The 20,828-nt window shown below is 35.0% G+C and overlaps 1 protein-coding gene across 20 annotated transcripts in view; it reads right to left on the bottom strand.

Moving 5' to 3' along the window:
• Positions 1–20,828, bottom strand: part of MYPT-75D (Myosin phosphatase targeting subunit 75D) — a 310,043-nt gene that overhangs the window by 27,323 nt on the left and 261,892 nt on the right. For 2 of the 20 annotated variants that reach the window (XM_073984763.1, XM_073984776.1), the window contains exon 4: positions 10,967–11,009. The exons of the other annotated variants lie outside the window; for them this stretch is intronic. The gene's annotated coding sequence lies outside the window, so the exon portion shown is untranslated. The remainder of the gene's footprint in view (positions 1–10,966; positions 11,010–20,828) is intronic. 20 annotated transcript variants of the gene reach the window in all.

Genomic DNA, 20,828 nt, shown 5'->3' with positions numbered 1-20,828 from the left:
GTTAAAGATACATTGCAATGTTTAAGATAAATGTACTAAAAACCAAAAAATAATAAAATAGATACAGTCGTGGGAATTATAAACATATGCATAGACTAGACTAAAATAAAACCGTGGGGCACGTCAATTGTCTACAAATTATCGACTTAATGTGCGATAGAAGAATCGTTTAATTCGTCGTTAGACAGTTGGCCCGCAGACGGTGAGGAAATTACTTACTATTTCTTGCTCATGGAAATTCCAATAGTTATACACTCCATGTAAATAAAAGAGATGTTTCAACTAGTTTATCGTTGGACATTCACACTGCTGCCTGGCGAGGAAGCGTTTCACTGCTCGTAGTTTGTCTTTAATCGACAAAGTACTACTCGCTCACCACTATGAAACCCTAAAACTCGCATATAATCGAGCTTGCTAGCTTGTTTCCACATTCTAGCCCTACTTATCACACGTCCATCGTTGTAGGTTGAACAACTGCCTAATTATAGTGTAACATTACAAAACAAACATTTTAATCAACGATTGTAGACAATTGACGTGCCCCACGGTTTTATTCTAGTCTAGTCTATGCATATGTTTATAATTCCCACGACTGTATCTATTTTATTATTTTTTGGTTTTTAGTACATTTGTCTTAAACATTGCAATGTATGTTTAACATAAAACCGTTTAACTTAAAAAGTTTTTTTACCTATTTTTATTATAAATATATTTTATTTTTAACTTTTTAGTAAATACATTTTTGACCACTGAGAACAAAATTAAAGTCAATTTAGGCCGAAAATTTAGATAAATAAATGCCTGAAATCGTGTAGTACCGTTATATAAAGGCTATACCAAAACCTGGACTTATGTCCAGAATTTTTGGTGGGGAAGTTTCTGTACCATTGGGGACTCCAAATGCCAAGTTACAGCCAATTCTGGCTAAAAATGGAGATAAAATCCTTAAAACACTGGAAATCGGGTGGTACCACTATATGGGGACTATATCAAAACCTGGACCTATGTCAACAATTTTTGGTAGAGAAGTTTCTGTACTATTGGGGACTCCAAATGCCAAGTTACAGCCAATTCGGCCTCAAAATGAAGATTAAATCCTCATAATACTTGAAATCGGGTAGTGCCGCTATAAGGGGGCTATACCAAAACCAGGACCTATGTTCACAATTTTTGTTGGAGAAATGACTGTATCATTAGAAATCCCAAATGCCAAATGACAGCTACTTCGGGCAAAAATGAAGATAAAATCCTCAAAATACCTGAAATCGGGTGGTACGGCTATATTGGGGCTGTAGGAAAAATTGGGCCCATATTCATGTATTGTCATTCAAAACTGAAATATGCAAAGTTTCAGTTCGATTGGTCAACTGCAACTGTGTCAAAATTGAGTTACCAGATTTGAAATGCATGTTAAATAAAACACTGTAAAATGGACCAATCTTTGTTTTAAATTCATATTCATGTAAATACAATTCATGAAATACAATTTAAATAAAACAGCGTAAAACACTGTAAAAATGGTAAATATGGACTAATATTGGTTTTGATTTCATATTCATGTATTGTCATCCAAATTTGGAAAGTGTGCAAAGTTTTAGTCCGATTGGTCAACTGCAACTGTGTCAAAATTGAGTTACCAGATTTGAAATGCAATTTAAATAAAATACCGTTAAAACACTATTAAATGATGCAATATTGGTTTTGATTCCATATTCATGTATTATCATTTACATCTGAAAAGTGTGCAAAGTTTCAGTTCGATTGGTCAACCGCAACTGTGTTAAAAATGAGTTACCAGATTTGAACTAAACGGACCAAAGCAAGTTAAATAAAACACTGTAAATATAACTTTTATGAAGCATTGGCCATAAAACATGGTGCAATAAGTTATTGTCTAAATATAAAATAAGTTAATTGTTTGGAAACCCTGCATCTGACACTTCCAATAAATGTTACTGCAGCACTTATTGTACTATAACCACTTTCACTTTGTGATTATCATAAAACTTTTTTACACTGTAAAGCCATACGTGGAAGCATATAGACAGTCTAGGGCACCAGGTCACCGTCATTCCCTCACATGCATATATACTTTTATCCTTACTTACACACACACATTTATAAAATCCAGCCACACCCTAATTGTTGTTTTTACAAAGCAAATTGATGAATTGCAATTAACGACATGCACTTCTTGCATGCAATAATATCCGGTTGACACAATTTAATAAAATACAAAAATAACAAATACAAAGGAACAAATTACATAGAAAAACGTTTTAAAAATCCTTAGCACATAACCTGAAATGATCTATGACATACCTCAGCATTGGTTGTGGTTTATAGACGATCCTAAGAAACCAATATAAAAGAAACGAATGTTTACACACATGGAGAAGGAAAAATTTATTGAGAAGAAGCAGAAAATAATTTTAGTTGGAATTTAGAGAAGACCACAAAGGTTGCCACAAGATTTGTTTTTAGTTTTACTAAAATTTTGCCATAATAAACCTTATTTAAATTTAGACAACAACAAACAACAAATGGAATATACCGTTGTGCCAAAACATCCAAAGGACACCCACAACACAGTTATTGTAAAATAGCTGTAGCCAAGTAATTACAAGCGAAATTAAGTGAAGTACATTTTAAAATATGTACTTGTTGTTGTTGTTTCATTACATTAGTATGTAAAGTGGTAAAAAGCAGCATGGCTAAAAGCAAAATTGTGTTAAATTTTCACTTCTTTGTGTTTTCACTTTTTTGCTTTTTATATAATGCAGATGAAAAAACCCAACAAGGCAATACGACAGCATAAAAATACGCGACAACTAAGAATAACAACAAAGTCGGTATAATATTTTTTATAGAAAGAAACAAGATGAAAAATTTAATTTTTTAAATCAAACTGAAAATTATAGTAAAAAGGATGAACATTTTGGAACTGCGCCTGAACCAACTTTAAATGGAAGGTGCTTGCAGATGGGAAGTTTTTGTAGATTCTGAAGAATAAAAAAAAAACAAAAAAAGCCGTAGCGCTTTTTAATGTATCGCGATGAAAGCTCACAATTTACGGGGTTTTTTGGTTTTCACGATTTTGCTTGGAAATTGCAAGTCATATTAAATTCTGATTAGAGCAAATATTGTAGCTGTGACAATTCTCTAGAAGATTGACATTTACTATATTTTCGTAAGTTTTACCATTTTTCAGATGAAGAAGTTCGAATTGGAACAATGTACAGTGTCCAATTTTCCGAAAAATCTGGCCAAAAATCAAAAAAAAAAAATATCAATTTACACTACATATATGTAGGGTCAAATATTGGATCACATCGCGTGTAGTTATGAAAAAATACATAAGTTTCCTGTTTAATAAGAGGGTAAAAAAGCAGGTAAAAGTGACCCTATTTGGTGTTTTTTTTGTGTCTTTTTTTTTTTGTTTACAAAACTATGATAATATCAAAAATAAACAACTGTTTATACCCTATACCACTATATGGGTTTCAAATCTCTTCGAGTTCACAAAAGTGGATGCTGGACTCAAAAGTTATATGCGGTTTTACTCTCTTGTAAAGAAAAAATATTTAAAAATTCCTATTGTGTTGTAATAAGAACATGTATATATGAATCGTTAGCAGAATTTGATATCTATCCGTAGACTCTAAAATAGTTGCTAAATTTATTTTTATTTTCGCGGAAAATCAAAAAATATTGAAGAAATCTTGGAATAAATTTTATTTATTCTAAATCAGAGTCCAAAAATTCGCTAAAAAAATAATTTAAAAATACGTACAGAATCTAGACAACGCGTAGAAAAATGTGAGACCAAAATTATAAAGATCGCGCTTATAACTTGCATATTACAGCAACAACAAAGAACGGAAACTTATTGTTGGAAGTTATTTCAAAAATATATTTTTGGTTAAATTCGAAAAATTTGAAAAATAAATGTTGGGAGTTATTCTATTATTTCGCTAAATTTCGATCCAAATCCTGAAGTATTTTGCTTAAACTTCTACGAGAAAAGTAATTAGTCATCGTGAAAGTATATTTGCTTTCTGTGATAAGCAATAGAAATAAGAAGTAGAGAGTAATATTGAAATTACAATCAAAGAAATAACATAGAAGTTAAAAACCGTATAATTCGCGAATTGGTTTAAATCGGTTGAGGTGCATGTGCTTTTCGGATACAGGGAGGCCATGTCTATCAATATGCATGGATTTTCCCATGTTTTATTCAGCGGCCAAAGTGTGCCATCAGTTGCATCTTACTATTCAAAAAACCTTCAAGTGGGCAAAAATTACGCGATATGCATATGATTATAAGGTGCATCCGATTTCAATGGCCGCCTATTAAAAATACGTCAATATAAATTATTTTAGACAGATTCGTCAAGAACTGCGGATGTGCCACCGCATTTTATTTTGGGATAAATAGGGATATTACTCCTGAATCTTTGTAATTTGTGACACACCTTTTTGGCAAATATTATAATCGCGTATAAAGGATTACATTTATGCAAAAAAAATCAAAGAAAATCGCGGTTCAATTCGCGGAATTGTCAAAATATATTTTTGTAGATTTTCCTACTTTCAAGGTATCTATATCCGGCGTTTTAGTGGATGGATTCGACCGCGGAAGAGCTCATTACATCCGTCACGTAAAAAAACTAAAATCACGCGGGGTTCAGGGGTACCAGTACGACAGTTGTAAATTTTAAAGCCAAAAAATAGGTTTTTTCAGAAAATTTACGCACCAAATTTTCGCCTTTGGGCTCCTATTACTAGGAAGCTATACGGAGCACACTCATGAGATATACATCGAACGACGTGGAATCGCGAGTTCTACAATCCTATAAACTAGTTTGGATTATTATCTAGTTGCACCCACTATTTATAAGAAAAATTCGAAAAACCCAGTTTTCAAAACTTCAAAATGTCAGCATCGATTTTAGGGGGATGCCGTGTATATACATACACTATATCATATACTAGAACCATGTTGCCCAAGAGGTATTCTTTAGTTCTTTCTTTGGGCACAGGTTCGAATTTTGCGTGGTTTGGCCAGAAATCAAAAAAGAGCACAAAAAACTTGTTAACTTCAACACATTTTTCCCATTTTTTTATATTACCACCAACGCAGCTTCCACGAAAATTATTTGTTATGGTCCATACTATGAGATCGTGGCTAAAACACTTCAATTAATATAAATATATTCATATTTTATAAAATATATTAACAGTTCGCGACTTATTAAATGGTGAACCTCAACTTCAACGATTGAAAAACTTTTTTGAATATTACCATATATATACCAAAATGAATGTCTCGACGAGCTGAGTCGATATGGCTATGTGTATCCTTCCATCAGACCGTCTGTCCATCTATACGTTGTAATCACGCTACAGGTCGCAATTTTGATCGGATCGTCAGCAAATTTTGGGTGTTGATGAGGGTCCCGTATGGGACCGGATAATATTCAGGGGTCGGAATGGGCAAAAAACTTTTTTTTGGGAAAAGTCAACGTTTTATTTCAAAGCAAATATCTCCGCATCTATAATGGGTATATCAAACGCAAAACCTGCTAATGAAAGTGGAAAATATCACCTTTACACTTACGATGTATAGGTGGTTGTCGTAGATGGTCAAACAACGAAGCTATCGCAATAGTCGCTAATACAACCCAACTTTTCATTTTTGCGATTTGAGTTATAATGACGAATATCACAGCTTTGGTTGGGGAGCTTCCAAAAGCAAAGCCTGACTATGAAAGTAGAATATCCCACTTTTACAATGATGCAACGGAGGTTGGCGTAGGTGGCTAAATAAAGGAGATATAGCAATAGTCGGTAATACATCCCATTTTTTTCGAAATCGCGCTACCGGTCGCAACTTTGATCGGATCGTCACGAAATTTTGGGAGTGGAAGCTTCTTCCACAGTGAAAGAAGCCTATTGAGCTTGATGATGTCCGGATAATATTCAGAGGTCGGAATTGGCAAAAATTTATTTGGAGAAAAGCTCAACGTTTTATTTCAATGCCAATAGCTCTGTTTCTTTAAGAGGTATATCAAAAGCAAAACCTGACAAGGAAAGTAGAAAATATCACCTTTACAACGATGTAAAGTAGACCGTAGGCGTAGGTGGTCAAATAACAGAGATTGCAATAGTCGGTAATTCGTCCCTTTTTCCGACTTTTTTGTAATCACGCTACAGGTCGCAATTTTGATCGGATCGTCAAGAATTTTTTGGGATTTGATGTGAGTCCCACAGAGGAAGAAACCTATTAAGTTTAGTGATGGTCGGATAATATTCAGCAGTCGGAATAAGCAAAAAGCTTATGTGGAGAAAAGTCAACGTTTTTATACCCTACACCACTATGTGGTAAGGGGTATTATGTGTTAGTGCATTTGTATGTAACATACAAAAGGAAGCGAGATAGACCCATAGTTCCTTCTAGGGATATACATAGAATCACTTTCTGAGTCGATTTATGCATGTCCGTCCGTCCGTCCGTCCGTTCGCAACATACAGGTCGCATTTGTTGACCGATTTCGCTGAAAATTGGGGAATACCATTTTTTTAGCCGTCGGAAGATCAAGTTCGAAGATGGGCTATATCGGTCCAAGTTTTGGTATAGCCCCCATATATATTTTCGGCCGATTTCACGTATTTTCTGTAACACACACGCTATATATGTCCGATTTCGATAAAATTTGGAATGTGTGACTGAATTTGGTATAGAAATAAGTGTGCCAAATTATATAGAAATCGGTTCAGATTTGGATATAGCTCCCATATATATTTTCGGCCGATTTCACGTATTTTCTGTACCAAACACGCTATATATTTCCGATTTCGATGAAATTTGGAATGTGTGACTGAATTCAGTCTAGAAATAAATGTGCCAAATTATATCGAAATCGGTTCAGATTTGGATATTGCGCCCATATATATGTTCGCCCGATTTCACGTATGCGATGTACCAATCACGCTATATACGTCCGATTTTAATGAAATTTTGAATGTTTGACTGAATTTGGTATAGAAATAAGTGTGCCAAATTATATAGAAATCGGTTCAGATTTGGATATAGCTCCCATATATATTTTCGGCCGATTTCACGTATTTTCTGTACCAAACACGCTATATATTTCCGATTTCGATGAAATTTGGAATGTGTGACTGAATTCAATCTAGAAATAAATGTGCCAAATTATATCGAAATCGGTTCAGATTTGGATATAGCACCCATATATATTTTCGGCCGATTTCGCGTATTTGCTGCTCCAAACACGCTATATAAGTCGGATTTCAATGATATTTGGAATGTGTGACTGAATTCGGTCTGGAAATAAATGTGCCAAATTATATCAAAATCGGTTTAGATCTGGATATAGCTCCGATTTATATTTTACATATTCACAGTGGTGTAGGGTATCATATAGTCGGCCCCGCCCGACTTTGATCCTTTCCTTACTGGTTTTTTCTTATGCGAAGCTAAATTTTCACAATAAATGATGAAAATAATTGTGAGTAAGATCGAGTTAGGCTGTGTACCTTGTCATTTCATAAAAAGGGGTCAGTTTTTACTAATTTCCATCGAAACATCCTGCACATATTTTAACTTTTCGTTTTTATGTAATATTTTGTCTTGTCAGAATATAATAATAATTGTTCCACAAACATCCTGTGAAGGACATGGAGACTTCTTTCATATCAATGAGTGCACCCCGATTCATATTAGCTCAATGATATGGGACCTACAGTTTATCGAGTCCGAACGTCGCACACTTGTATGGAGATCCACACTTGTATGGAGAATGTGGCCAAAAATATTTAGAGTGTAAAAATCAAGCCAATGCGCCAGTTACAGCTTTGTGATGCTGGAAAGAGTGTTTTAAGAAACCACGAGCGTAATATTCTCCCCTCTTTCCCCTCTGGAGGGGGTATACGGTAAGAATTGTTTTATGCTGTTAATAGAAAATGACATGAACAAAGGTCCCGATTATCTTATGATGCAAAAATAGGCTTGAAGAAACAAAACAATATCCAAAAAAAAAAACAACATAAAATCCAACCAATTTAGTGGATTAAAAAATTCAACATGTTTGTCTGAAAATTGGTAAAAATTTTAATATAGATCTTATAGCGTTCTTCCTGGAAGGCACGTACCGCCAAGGTAAGATAAATTTGGAAGAAGATTTCTTCATCTTGCCACTGATGCCAATAATGTTAATGTAAGTGGTCAGATAACAGAGTTATACGCTAATATATCCATAGAAACCCTATCCTAGGGCAGCTTTAGTCAGCGACCCACCATTTATAGTCTGGCACTACATGGCAGCTGATTTTAATACTGAATAATCTTAAACCCATGACCTACTTTGGAAAATTATTCCCGAGGTGGGCACTGGTGGGTATCAAGACTAAAATCTTAGGTCAAATTAAAGTACCTATATGATCGAATTGGTATTACAAAATACACTAAGAAAATGTGCAGCTAACTAGAATTACACAACACGCTAAAACACTATTTTTTAATGAAAATCCACTATAATATTTTGCTATACGTATTAGTTTCGCGATATTTTGAACATATTTATTTGCATTTAAAATATGGGTTGTACTCACAACAAAAAATATTGGTCAAATGTTTCAACTTTGGAAGCTATTCTTAAGAAGATCGCGTTCGAATGAAACAAAAACTAATATATATTTAAAAAGGTCCATGTCATCGCTGTCAGTATTGCCACATATTGTACCAAAATTTTGACATTCATTTTTTTATTTTTGGCCAATGGCCACTTTTGTAGAGAAGTTTTACTGAGGGGTATTTTGCCACCGTTGAAAGTGTTTTGATGTTGCCTGGTCGGGGAATCGAATCCACGACCTTATGTGTGCAAGGTGGGTGTGCATTAGAGTGGGGCGATTTGAACACCACCACGGGCGCCTGCAGTTTCTGATTCTTGGGATTGTACTGAGCAAAAAAGTCAACTAGACCATATGTCTGCGGTGAAAATCGAGCCCCCGGATTTTGACTTGAAGTTTTTTTCAAGGATTTTTGGATACTTTGGCATATATCAACCAAACCACTGAGATTTTCTATCCAACACAAAGACAACAATTGTAGCCAAGACAATAATAAAGAACTCTCTAGTACATCGCAAAAGCAATGGCACGCTACTTCATGCAGTTATGGCCTCGAGAAAGTGCACATTTTTCGGAAAATACCGATAAATGACACTGTGCTACAAAATGGGACTCAAATTCAGTGGGTGAAAAATCCCTTTTGAAGATGAAAGCCCTCGGTGAGTGTACTAAGAACCCTAAAGGAAATTTTCACCATAGATCAAGTTTCCGAGATATTGCGTGATTAATGGTTTAATTTTGGCCCCTTCATTTGTGAGAAAATAGCTTTATATCTCACTAAAGCGTTTTTGTAGCTTCATTTTGATATTACATGTCTTCAGTCAAATCGAATGGCGAATCTTTTTGTAGAATATTTCATCCCTCTAACTCCATTCCTTTTATGTCCTTTTCGTCCTTTATTTTTTGAACCGTAGTAAAAGTATCAGAAGACGAGATTTTACAGCATCCAAATATTCTACAAAAATGTTGTTCAGAAGATTTTAAGTACGGTTCGCATTGATGACCAATCGATATTTCCCCGTTTTCATGGTCCTTTTTGACATTTACCCGGTTTTTGTTCAAAAAACTATGCTTTGTTTTTATGTATATTCGTTATTGGTATGTGGTGCTTTTGAAATACTTACCATAAATAGCTCTTGTAATGACGAACACGTTAATAACAAATTTTATTGAAGGATAGATCCGGTTATCTAAATTTTTGAACCGGTTATTCTGATATCAACATCAGAATAGAATATTTGGATGCTGTAAAATCTCGTCTTCTGGTACTTTTACTACGGTTCAAAAAATAAAGGACGAAAAGGACATAAAAGTATAAAAGTATGCCAAAGTATCCAAAAATCCTTGAAAAAAACTTCAAGTCAAAATCCGGGGGCTCGATTTTCACCGCAGACATATGATCTAGTTGACTTTTTTGCTCAGTACAATCCCAAGAATCAGAAACTCCAGGCGCCCGATAACACTTTTTTCCTTCCATACAAATCGCCCCGGCCTAGTGTGCATACCATTGCAACACGGTGGTACCCTTGTCAGAATATAGCATAGGGTAATTTCCTGGGGTTTAGGTGAAGTTTACAGTTTTGACCTATAGTAAAATTTTATGGCGAACAAATTTCTAAAATATATTTATCTGATACGATCACATTTTATAGGAGATTTTAAAGATTTGTGGAAGAAGGGGCCAAAAAGACCCCTTTTGTGACTAGCACGAGGGCTAATTCTTTTAAGAAAAATAAAATAGTCCGCATTCTTGTTAGTAAAGATGCGAAAGACACCATATACCTAAAGTGCAAGGATTCCAAGTAATCTTAACTCAAATATTTCCAAAACTGTAGAAATTGTAGAATATTGCACCCCTATTTTAGTTTCTGGTTTTTGTTTTTTTTTTTTTTGCAAAATTGATATTTCCTTGGTATATAATACAAATAGAGATAACATTTCCTTGGTGACATATAATGAAATTTAGCGGAGAACATTTTTGTCTTGATTGCCATTCTTCTAAAATGATGTCTTGCATGACAATTTTGCCAAAACTCACATGAAGCACGAACTTAACCATAAAATGTGCTTTTAATTTTGCATATTTCTGGAGTTTAGGTAGAATATTTTGACCTGATACGATCACATTTTATAGGAGGAGGGACCAAAAAGATCCTTTTAAAAATGAAACCAGAAACCAGCGACCCAAGGTAAGGTCAAAATCCATTAATTTTTAGAGTTTTGGCTACGTTTTTCGTAAAATTGGACACTGTGCAATGCACTGAAAATATCGCCTCCTTATAAAAAAATGTCATCCACGATGCGCCTTAATTACCTTCAAATGATAACCGCTTACACCTGGGAAGTTGTTGCGGATTCTGAAACAGCAATGTTAATAGATTAGAAAAATCTCAAAAAAAAACAAAACAAGAAAAAATAGCTGGACAAATTTTTAAATAAATCGGGGTCAAAGTTCACATTTTTAGTTATTTTTAGGATTTCAAGATTTTCTTATTTTCCTATAATGACGTTGTATTTATGTGCTACATCTCTGGTATAATATACATAATCAAATTATGTATGTATGAGCCGACGGCTAAAATTTGTCGCAATCATAAAAACAAATTCTGTGAAAACTAGTGGTGTAGGGTATCACATGGTCGGCATCGTCCGACTATAGCCATCTCTTACTTGTTTTTTATTATGAATATTGAACATTTATGAGAGAATAATGATTTGCCAACGTTCTTATCCGATTTCCACAATATTTCTCTTATTTTTTAAGACCACGACAAATAATATTTATTGCATTTTTCAATTCCACAGAAAAGCGAAAGGAAATGGGGAAGTAGAAATCTAATGATATGTGGCGATATCCAAAATTATAGTCTACTGTGGCTTTTCTAAAAGCAAATTAATTTAACTACCTCCAACTTTAACAAGCCTATTGCTTCTCAAATTTGAAATAACAAAACTGCGATTAATCTGCATTTCCTTTCCAAATAATACGGAGGGTAAAACATAAATCGACTGTTTCACTAAGACGATTCGAATTCAAATTCGATCAAACTACTACCAAACTTTTTAATTCACATTTGTCATGCAATAATTTCCTACAGTAACAGGCGTTTGGTAGTAGTTATCATGAATTTGAATGCGAATCGTCTTAGATAAACTACATTTCTTATTCACTATAGGTCGGCAACATGTGAGTATCTATCTCCCTCACATACTTGACAGTACACGTTGCTGTTGCACGTTCTTCTTATTCTTTGGCCATCATGTACAACACGAACGCACATAAGTACCACTTTAAGTTGTTGATGTAAACTTAAATTAAGTTCCTAAAGAAATCTTTAGCTTGTGCCAATTGTACATGACAGTTAGGACAAGGCAACAACCTAAGGAAATCAGGTACGTAACCATTACATACACATGGAATAGTTAAAGAGCACATGGCTTATTCATTTGTGTTGAAATTAAAATTTTTACGTTTTTATGAACAATTTTTAAAACCTTTTTGTTGAATTTTATGGTCTATTAAAAATGAATTGCTTCAATTTTGCTTAATAAAATGAAAATAACTTGTGTAGGCATTAATGTCGAAATGTGTGTCCTTGTACCTGTAAGAGCTTACAATTTGCAAGCTACCTTCAAGGTAAGTGAAACTGTTTTGTCAGCCAGGTGAAATGCTTTGTTATTTTCCATTTTCCCATGCCGATGGGTTATTTAACCATACCACGTAGTTATTTACAGCTCAATAAATTACATTAAGCTTACGGTTTGTATTCTGGTCCCTACTTTTCTTTGATTGCAAACCAAAGCAAAAAAAACATGTCTTGTTATACAATGAAAATACATTCTGTAATTGAGAGCCGTTACAAATCTCCCTCTATGTATTTTCATTTCAAGCCTTACATCATTCTCTTTACCACAAAATAGCTCTAAGTATATCTTTGACCTTGAAATTATCAAACAAGAAGAATGAAAAAGAAAAGTAAAAAGGACACAAGTAATTTTACTGACATTCATGACCACTTTAATTTCATGCTTAAGAAGACAAAGAAGGACCCTCTTTTTGGCACAGTACTTGCAAAGTGCAATGCATTCGAAATCATTGGAAATGGATAAAATGAAATGAGTAGCTGCTGACTCAACAGCGGTACGGATGTTGAAATGATACCATACTTTAACCAACCATAAACGTGTGGAATTTACAAGTAAGGGTCAAAACAATCAACAAACATTTATTTCGGCAATGTAATATAAGGATAAGGTTTCTTCGTCATCATCTTCGATATTCCCCGTTTCTTTTTATATCTCGACTTGTCAGCTAGTGACTTGTGACCCTCATTAATATCCCAAAGTGCCCAAGGGTAGTCGCAGCGAGTATCTAAAAGTTGTTCTTAATGTACTGTTTAGTCGTGTCATCTTTTTATCTTTTTGTCATTCGGTTTGTTTTACATTTAAGTGCTTCATGATTGTTGTAATTTGTCAAGTACTACTACAATGACAAAAAGAAAAAATAGCAAGCCTTTAGCTATACTTGGTGTTGGAATACTTAACAGAGAAAAATTGCAAACTCTTGACCATAAATGGAACTGCAACCTTATAAGTTAAGGACTTCGTTGAACAGGTAAATAATTACACTATGTAATAAACTTTAACTTAACTTAATTAAAAAAAAAAAAATTGCCTTATTTTGAAGTACAGGTAGCACAGAGTATGCCGGAAAATTTTCAAATCAATCTTAGCAAAATTGACTGAGATATGAGCATTGGAAAGGGACAATTTTTTGCGATCTGTATGTAGCATATAGCCTAGACAGACGGTAGTCTTAATTTCCATTAACAGCCTTAATTCAAATTAATGTACAAAATCAAACTGAATTTATAGCGCATGTAGGTATTTCAATATGGCAATACCGTAAAAGAGAGCCCACATTCATATGAGGGAGAGAGCATATTCATGCTCTTGGACACAAGGAAAACAACAAATTGCTGTGCAAACAACAACAAAACAGCAATCAGCTGTTTCGTAAAGGCAGAAACTGTCGTATGTCAGGCTAAAATTAAATGCAGATCTTAATGCAAATTAACGCTGCTGTCTGTCTAGGGCAGTGTCGACCAAGAAGAGCGAAGCCACAAATATGAATGTATTCAAAACATTCCCAGTAGGAAATTGAATCTGCGATGACCATTTCATCAACGGAAAATTTCAAAATTGTCTTTAAACAAGGCGGTGTCACCAAATTTGTCACTCTTCCATGTGCGATGTGTGACATTCTGAACGAAAATGTCTTGTATTGTGCTTTGGTAGAAGTTAATGTTCATTATATCGTCCATGAAGACAACTTCGCTTACCTTGTCGCTCAACTTATCGTGCACGAGTTTTGCGACATTTGTGTGAAAATAGGTCTGTACGATAACTCAAAAGTTTGTACAAATTTTTACAAAATGCTGTTCGATAACAAACTTGTTCAGTAAAAGAGAAATGAAAAGTACTTGCATGTAGTTGCAAGAACTTACAAGTACTTTTTACTTGCGAAGTTATCGAACAGGCATAATGTCGTCGATGATCGCAAAGGGCTGTCGTCGAGCCGTCTTCGATGGATTGGGGACACCTTTGAAGACACATAGCAGACAACTTCCAACTGGATTGGCAATTTATGACAGTGTGTTAGTAAGATTGTATGCACGCAAGCTACAAAACAAAAACAAATCAAAACATTCTCTCTCTCTCGGGCACGCTCTTTTCTTGCGTTCGGAACGTATATGTGCGAATTGCCGAAAACCTTCGTAACCAGCGACAAATGGTTTTTCGGCACTAGTCTAGGGTATTATCCACATTTTTAATGCACAAAATTAAACTGAGTTTATATTGAATTTAGTAATTTCAATATGGCAATGCTGTTAAAAATCAATTGTCTTTTGTCAAATGTCCATGTTTATGAAAATAAAAAAACATATCAGCAATTTTCACGCTTCTTTCAAATAAGTAGTGGTCTTTCGCGAATAGCATAGCAGCTAATCGTTTTTCACAAATATTTCATTACCCACCATACCAATTCTATCGAAAATAATATCTTCTTCAAATGGTTCTTTGCAGTTTTGCTGCAGTTTTATAACGTTAACAAGTAAAAAAGCGTTAAGTTCGGCCGGGCCGAACTTTTCATACCCTCCACCATAAAATATTCTGAACTAAAATGGAATAATCAGTTTTCATTCCTGTCCCCAACTTTTAGTGGTTACGTTAAAATGTCAGATAATGTACATAAAATGCTTCTTTCGGAAGGTCCTTTTTATGGTGCCTATATCTAACTTTGGGTGCCACCGTGGTGCAATGGTATGCACGCCCGCCTTGCACGCAGAAGGTCGGGGGTTCGATTCCCCGGCCAAGCAACATCAAACATTTTTCAACGGTGGCAAAATACTCCTCAGTAATGTTGGCGACATTTCCTGAGTATTTCAGCCTTGAAAAACTTCTCCATAAGTGGTGTCTTAAGACACGCCGTTCGGACTCGGCGATAAACAGTAGGTCCCATATCATTGAGCTAAAATATGAATCGGGGTGCACTCATTGATATGAGAGAAGTCTCCCTTGTCCCGTATAGGATGTTGTGGAACAATGTTATATCTAACTATGTATGTTTACAATTTTTGGTGGGCTAGAAATTGGGAGGTACCGTTATATAGGGGTTATAATAAAACATGGACCTATGTTGACAGTTTTTGATGGGAGCCTTTAATGTCAAATAACTCCCAATTCGGTTAAAAATTGTAGCTAGAATCCTCAAAATACCGAAAATCGGTACATAACATGGGAACTTCAAATGTCATTAACAGCTAGTTCGGAGGAATGTGGACTATACGAAAATATGAACTTAAATGAACAATTTTTGTTTCAGAATTTTTGTTGGCTTTTAAATTTAAAATTACAGAAAGTTCGTCCAAAAAATAAAGCTAAGGTACGAAAAGTCGGGAGGTTTGTTTTGGGGCTATACCAAAACATGGACCTACGTTTGTTAAACATTTTAAGTAAAATCCTCAAAGTACCGAAAATCGGGAAGTATCGTTATATTGGGGCAATGTTGAAAATTGTTGATGCAGATGTGTGGTGACCACTACAACCTTCAAATGTCAAATTACAGTTAGTTCGGTTAAAAATTGTAGCTTTATTTGCCAAATTACTAAAAATTGGGAGGTACCGTTATATGGGAGCTATATCCGAACATGGACCTATGTTGAAAATTTTTAATGGAGAGGTGTTGTGATCACTAAGAGCTTCAAATGTCAAATTAATGCTAGTTCGGTTTAATATTGTAGCTAAAATCATCAAATTACTGAAAATCGGGAGGTAATTTTATATGGGGGCTTTATCAATACATCGGCCTTTCTTGATAATTTTTGGTTGAGAGGTGTGGTGACCGCTAAGAATTTCAAATGTCAAATGTTCAAATTACAGATAATTCGGTTAAAACTTGTAGGTAAAAATTTCAAAATACCGAAAATCGGGAGGTACCGTTATATGGGGCTATACCAAAACATGTACTTATGTTCATAATTTTTTTGAATATATATATAGTTTTTTGGTCACTAAGAACCCTAAATATCAAATTATAGCTAATTCTGTCTAGAAATGAATGAATTTAAACGTCAAAATACCGTAAATCGGGGGTACCGTTATATGGGGGCTATACCAAAACGTGGACCTATGTCCACAACTTTTGTCATATAAGTTTATTGACACTTAAGAACCCTAAATGTCAAATTATAGCTAAATCCGTCTGAAAATGTAGCTAAAAACGGCAAAATACCGTAAATCGGGGGGTACCGTTATACGGGGGCTATACCAAAACGTGGACCGATATAGCCCATCATCGAACTTAACCTGCCTGCAAACAAAAGACGCATTTTCCCAAAATTTCAGCGTTCTATCTCCATTTTTGTGGATGCTAGAGTGATTACCACAGACGGACGGACGGACGGACGGACGGACGTGCACAGATCGACTCAGAATTTTACCCTGATCAAGAATATATATACTTTATAGGGTCGCAAATGAGTATTTCAATGCGTTACAAACGGAAAAACAAACTTAATATACCCTCCATACTATGGTGGAGGGTATAAAAAGACTCAAATATATCGCGATAAATTAAATTTATTATTGCTTTATGGTTGTGAGAAAGTCAATGGTAGAAAGTATATTTGTTTGGCATATTTTGGCGAACGTTAGCCAAACTTTATGAAATGGTCTGCTGAGTACAAAAAAAGAACACAAACAGCGGTTTCAGCAGAAACTATCGTCTGTCAGGGTGAAAAATTAATTCAAATTAAGGAATTTTTAATGCAAATTAACTCTGACGTCTGTCTAGGGCAATAGAAACTTTAAACGCATACTTCTCGAAATGGCATTTTTGATGCCGGTGCCTACAATAGCGCGAAAACGAATTGACTTATTAAATACACAAAAAGTCTGTCTTTAAGCGAGACAGATTTTTATTTTATTTATTTTTTTTTTTTTTTTTGCCAAATTTTTGGACAAAAAATGGTCAATTTTTTCGTTAAAATCAAAATTTTGACTTTGACAGTTCACACATTTTTTTAAATAATTTTTTTTTTGTAAATTCTGTTTCGTTAAAAGACAAGATTGTCAAACCGAGCAGGATTTTAAATTTATCAACAGTTATATACATATGTGCATATGTGTGTAAAGTGAGTCCAAAACATTTTCAAAAAAGCTCATATAAACAAACTTTAAAAGCTTTTTGTGCGTGAGCTTTTTTTATCGAATCACCTTATAATTAAGATTTCATCTAATCTTAGGTAAAAGCTCATCAAAATATGATACAGGGATACGAGGTTGTAAAAAAGTCATAACCCTAATATACACTTTGAAACGATATAAATGTGCCTCACCGAAATAATGGTTTTAGACCACATCTATATTTGAAGCAAATCCGTTTCAGACACTTTGGAGTCGATTTAGCCATTTCCGTTCGCCTGTTCGTCCGGCTGGCTAGAGCGAACGATAGCTCTGGAGCGTATCAAATGATTTGGATCAAATTCCATCGGATTGAATTGGATAAAATTTTTTTTACTAATATGATGCGCACGATAACTATCGAAATGAGGAACCGATTGGGTCAAAACTTTGTACGTCGTAATATTTCCTATAGACACACATCAGCTTCGAATATGGACTATATATGTAGGTCCACTCTCCTACACAAAATTTCAAAATTCCCCTAAAAAAACCAAAGTCGGGAGACACCGTTATATTGGATCTATACCATAACATGGACTGTGTTGACAATTTTTGGTGGAGAAGTTTTGTGACCACAGGGAACGTAAAATGTCAAATAACAGGTAGTTCGGTAAAAAAAAAGTAGTTGAAATGTTCGAAATACCTACAATAGGAAGGTACCGTTATATCGGGGCAATACCGAAACATGGACGGTACAAAAATATAGCTAAAATCTTCCAAGTACCGATAATCGGGAGGTACAGTTAGTTACACCGAAACATGGACCAATTTCGACAATTTTTTGTAGAACCTCATATGTGAAATTACAGGTATGATTGTTCCACAAACATCCCATACGGGACAAGGGAGACTTCTCTCATATCAATGAGTGCACCCCGATTCATATTAGCACAATGATATGGGACCTACTGTTTATCGCCGAGTCCGAACGGCGTGTCTTAAGACACCACTTTGTAGAGAAGTTTTTCATGGCTGAAATACTCAGGAAATGTCGCCAACATTACTGAGGGGTATTTTGCCACCGTTGAAAATTTTGATGTTGACTGGCCGGGGAATCGAACCCACGACCTTCAGCGTGCAAGGCGGGTGTGCATACCATTGCACCACGGTGAAATTACAGGTACTTCTGTCAAAAAGGTACATAAAATCCTCAAAATACTAAAATCGGAAGATACTGTTATATTGCGGCTATACCAAAAGATGGCTTATGGTGATAATTTTTTGTGGAGATGTTTTGTGACCGCGGGGAACCTCAAATGTTAAATTGCAGGAGTTCGGTCCAAAAATTAGTTACAGTTCTCAAAATACCTTTAATATGTATGTACCGTTATATGGGGGCCATACCAAAGCGTAGCCCGATATAGCCCGTCTTCGAACATGACCTGCCTATAGAAAACAAGTAACAAAAGTCTATAGTCGGACGGAGCCGACCATGGGATACCCTATACCACTATCACTGGACAATCGCTCTCCACGGAACTTCTTTTCAATGATTGTGAAAATTTAATTATCAAGTATCAGAGATGTAATGTATAATACTTATGACCAAAACCAAAAAGTTATCTAGCATGACAAAGACATTTTTGTAGCAGGAAAGGAAAATTTAGTTCACACAAACTAAAATTAATGTAACCCACTTATGTAGTACTACTACTTCCGTTGTTTAACCGCTACGTTATTGAAATTTTTACCAATTTCACACAAAAGTTTCAGTCCATTTAACCTAAGTATTATTTGATCTTCACGTTGGTTTGTACGCTTCTTCTTCCTCATCATAAACTCAAACTTTGTTTAAAATTTTGTGGGTTATTATTTTGACCTACAGAGCCGCTACAAAATTGGTTAAAATTTTGTTTTTGGTCCATTTGATCCCCTGAACATTTCACGATCATCACCAAAAACTAATCATTTCTATTCTGGCCCGAACCCAACCTCCTTAAAAAATTCGTTACAATCGGTCCATAATTGCGGCCTTAAGCTTGTTTACAATTTTTAATGGACGGACACACATCGCTAAATCGCTTTATCTCGTTGAGATATGAATTTTGGCATACCAAATAAGGGGTCTGGGACGAATATTTCGTGGTGTTACATAAACTTTTGGAGAGACAATATGTAGCATGCGATAAAAATGTGGTTCTCTACACAGAACCTATTATATATTAGGCTGTAGGCCCGTTATCTAGCAAACACTTTATTGCAATTTACATCAGAGGAAAGGTCAATAGTTTTTTTCCATATGTAGGCTACTTTGCGAAATATATATGTCCTCAAGGAATTAAAATATCGACCAAAAATAAAATTTTTATATTTTTCATACAATAGTAATGGTCCATTTCACCCGCTAAAGAATATCAGATCATCATTCAAAATTGTAGGCATCTTTTTCGACCTATACTCTTACCCGGTGCAAAATTTCGTGACTATTGATGTATAATTGCGACTTCTAGCGAGTTTATTATTACACTACAAACAAATAACGGAATATATTAGGCTGTAACTCTGTTATCTGATCATGCACACCAATATAATTGGCATCAATTGAAATGTCAAGCGTTCCACTTTCAAGTATATCTCACTTGTCCGGAATGTCACTTCCAGGAATTAAGATATAAGCTGTATATTAAAAATTTTCACAATTTTCACACTAAAGTTTTGGTCCATTTAACCCTCTAAATGTTATCCGATCGCCATCTCAAATTGCAAGCTTCTCCTTTGTGATATACTCTTACCTTATTTAAAATTACGCGTTGATCGCACTATTATTGAGACCTACAGAGCCGCTAGAAAATTGGATAAATATTATGTTTTTGGTCCATTTCACCCGCTAATTATTTCACGATCATCACCAATTAGAATAGGGATCTATTCTGATCTGAACCCGACCTCCATACAAAATTTCGTGATGATCGGTCCATAATTGCGGCCTGGAGCGTGTTTACAATTTATAAGGGACAGACGGACGGACGGACGGACTGACGGACGGACACACATCTCAAAATCGCTTTATCTCGTCGAGATATGAAGATTGGTATACCACATTGGGGGTCTCCGACGTATATTTCGCGGTGTTACATGAATTTTTACCAAAACAAACTTATAATACCCTTTTCCACATTGTGGTATAGGGTATAAAAATCTAGTCAATATTCGGACACAATTAAAGGGAGAAATGTTCTCTATGTGGGGTCTAAAATTATTATTCTGATGAGGACGTTCTCTAACCATAAAGATACATGTCTTTAGTTTCTTCATAACATATTGTTCAAAATTGTCGCGCCTATAACTCAGGGTAATATATCTACTTTCCCATCAAAGTACCCCTGTACATATACTTTGAGTTTTTTTTCTGTTAGATTTGTCGAACTCCATTCTGAATTCTATATTAATTTCTATAACGTTATCGAAGTTACAATTATAAAAGGCCC

The sequence above is a fragment of the Musca autumnalis genome, unplaced genomic scaffold (genome assembly GCF_047663935.1).
Source record: "Musca autumnalis isolate F117 unplaced genomic scaffold, ASM4766393v1 scaffold_4, whole genome shotgun sequence".
NCBI classification, from domain to species: Eukaryota; Metazoa; Arthropoda; class Insecta; order Diptera; family Muscidae; genus Musca; species Musca autumnalis.
Note: the sequence above shows the minus strand (reverse complement) of the source record. Positions and strands in the feature narration are given on the sequence as shown.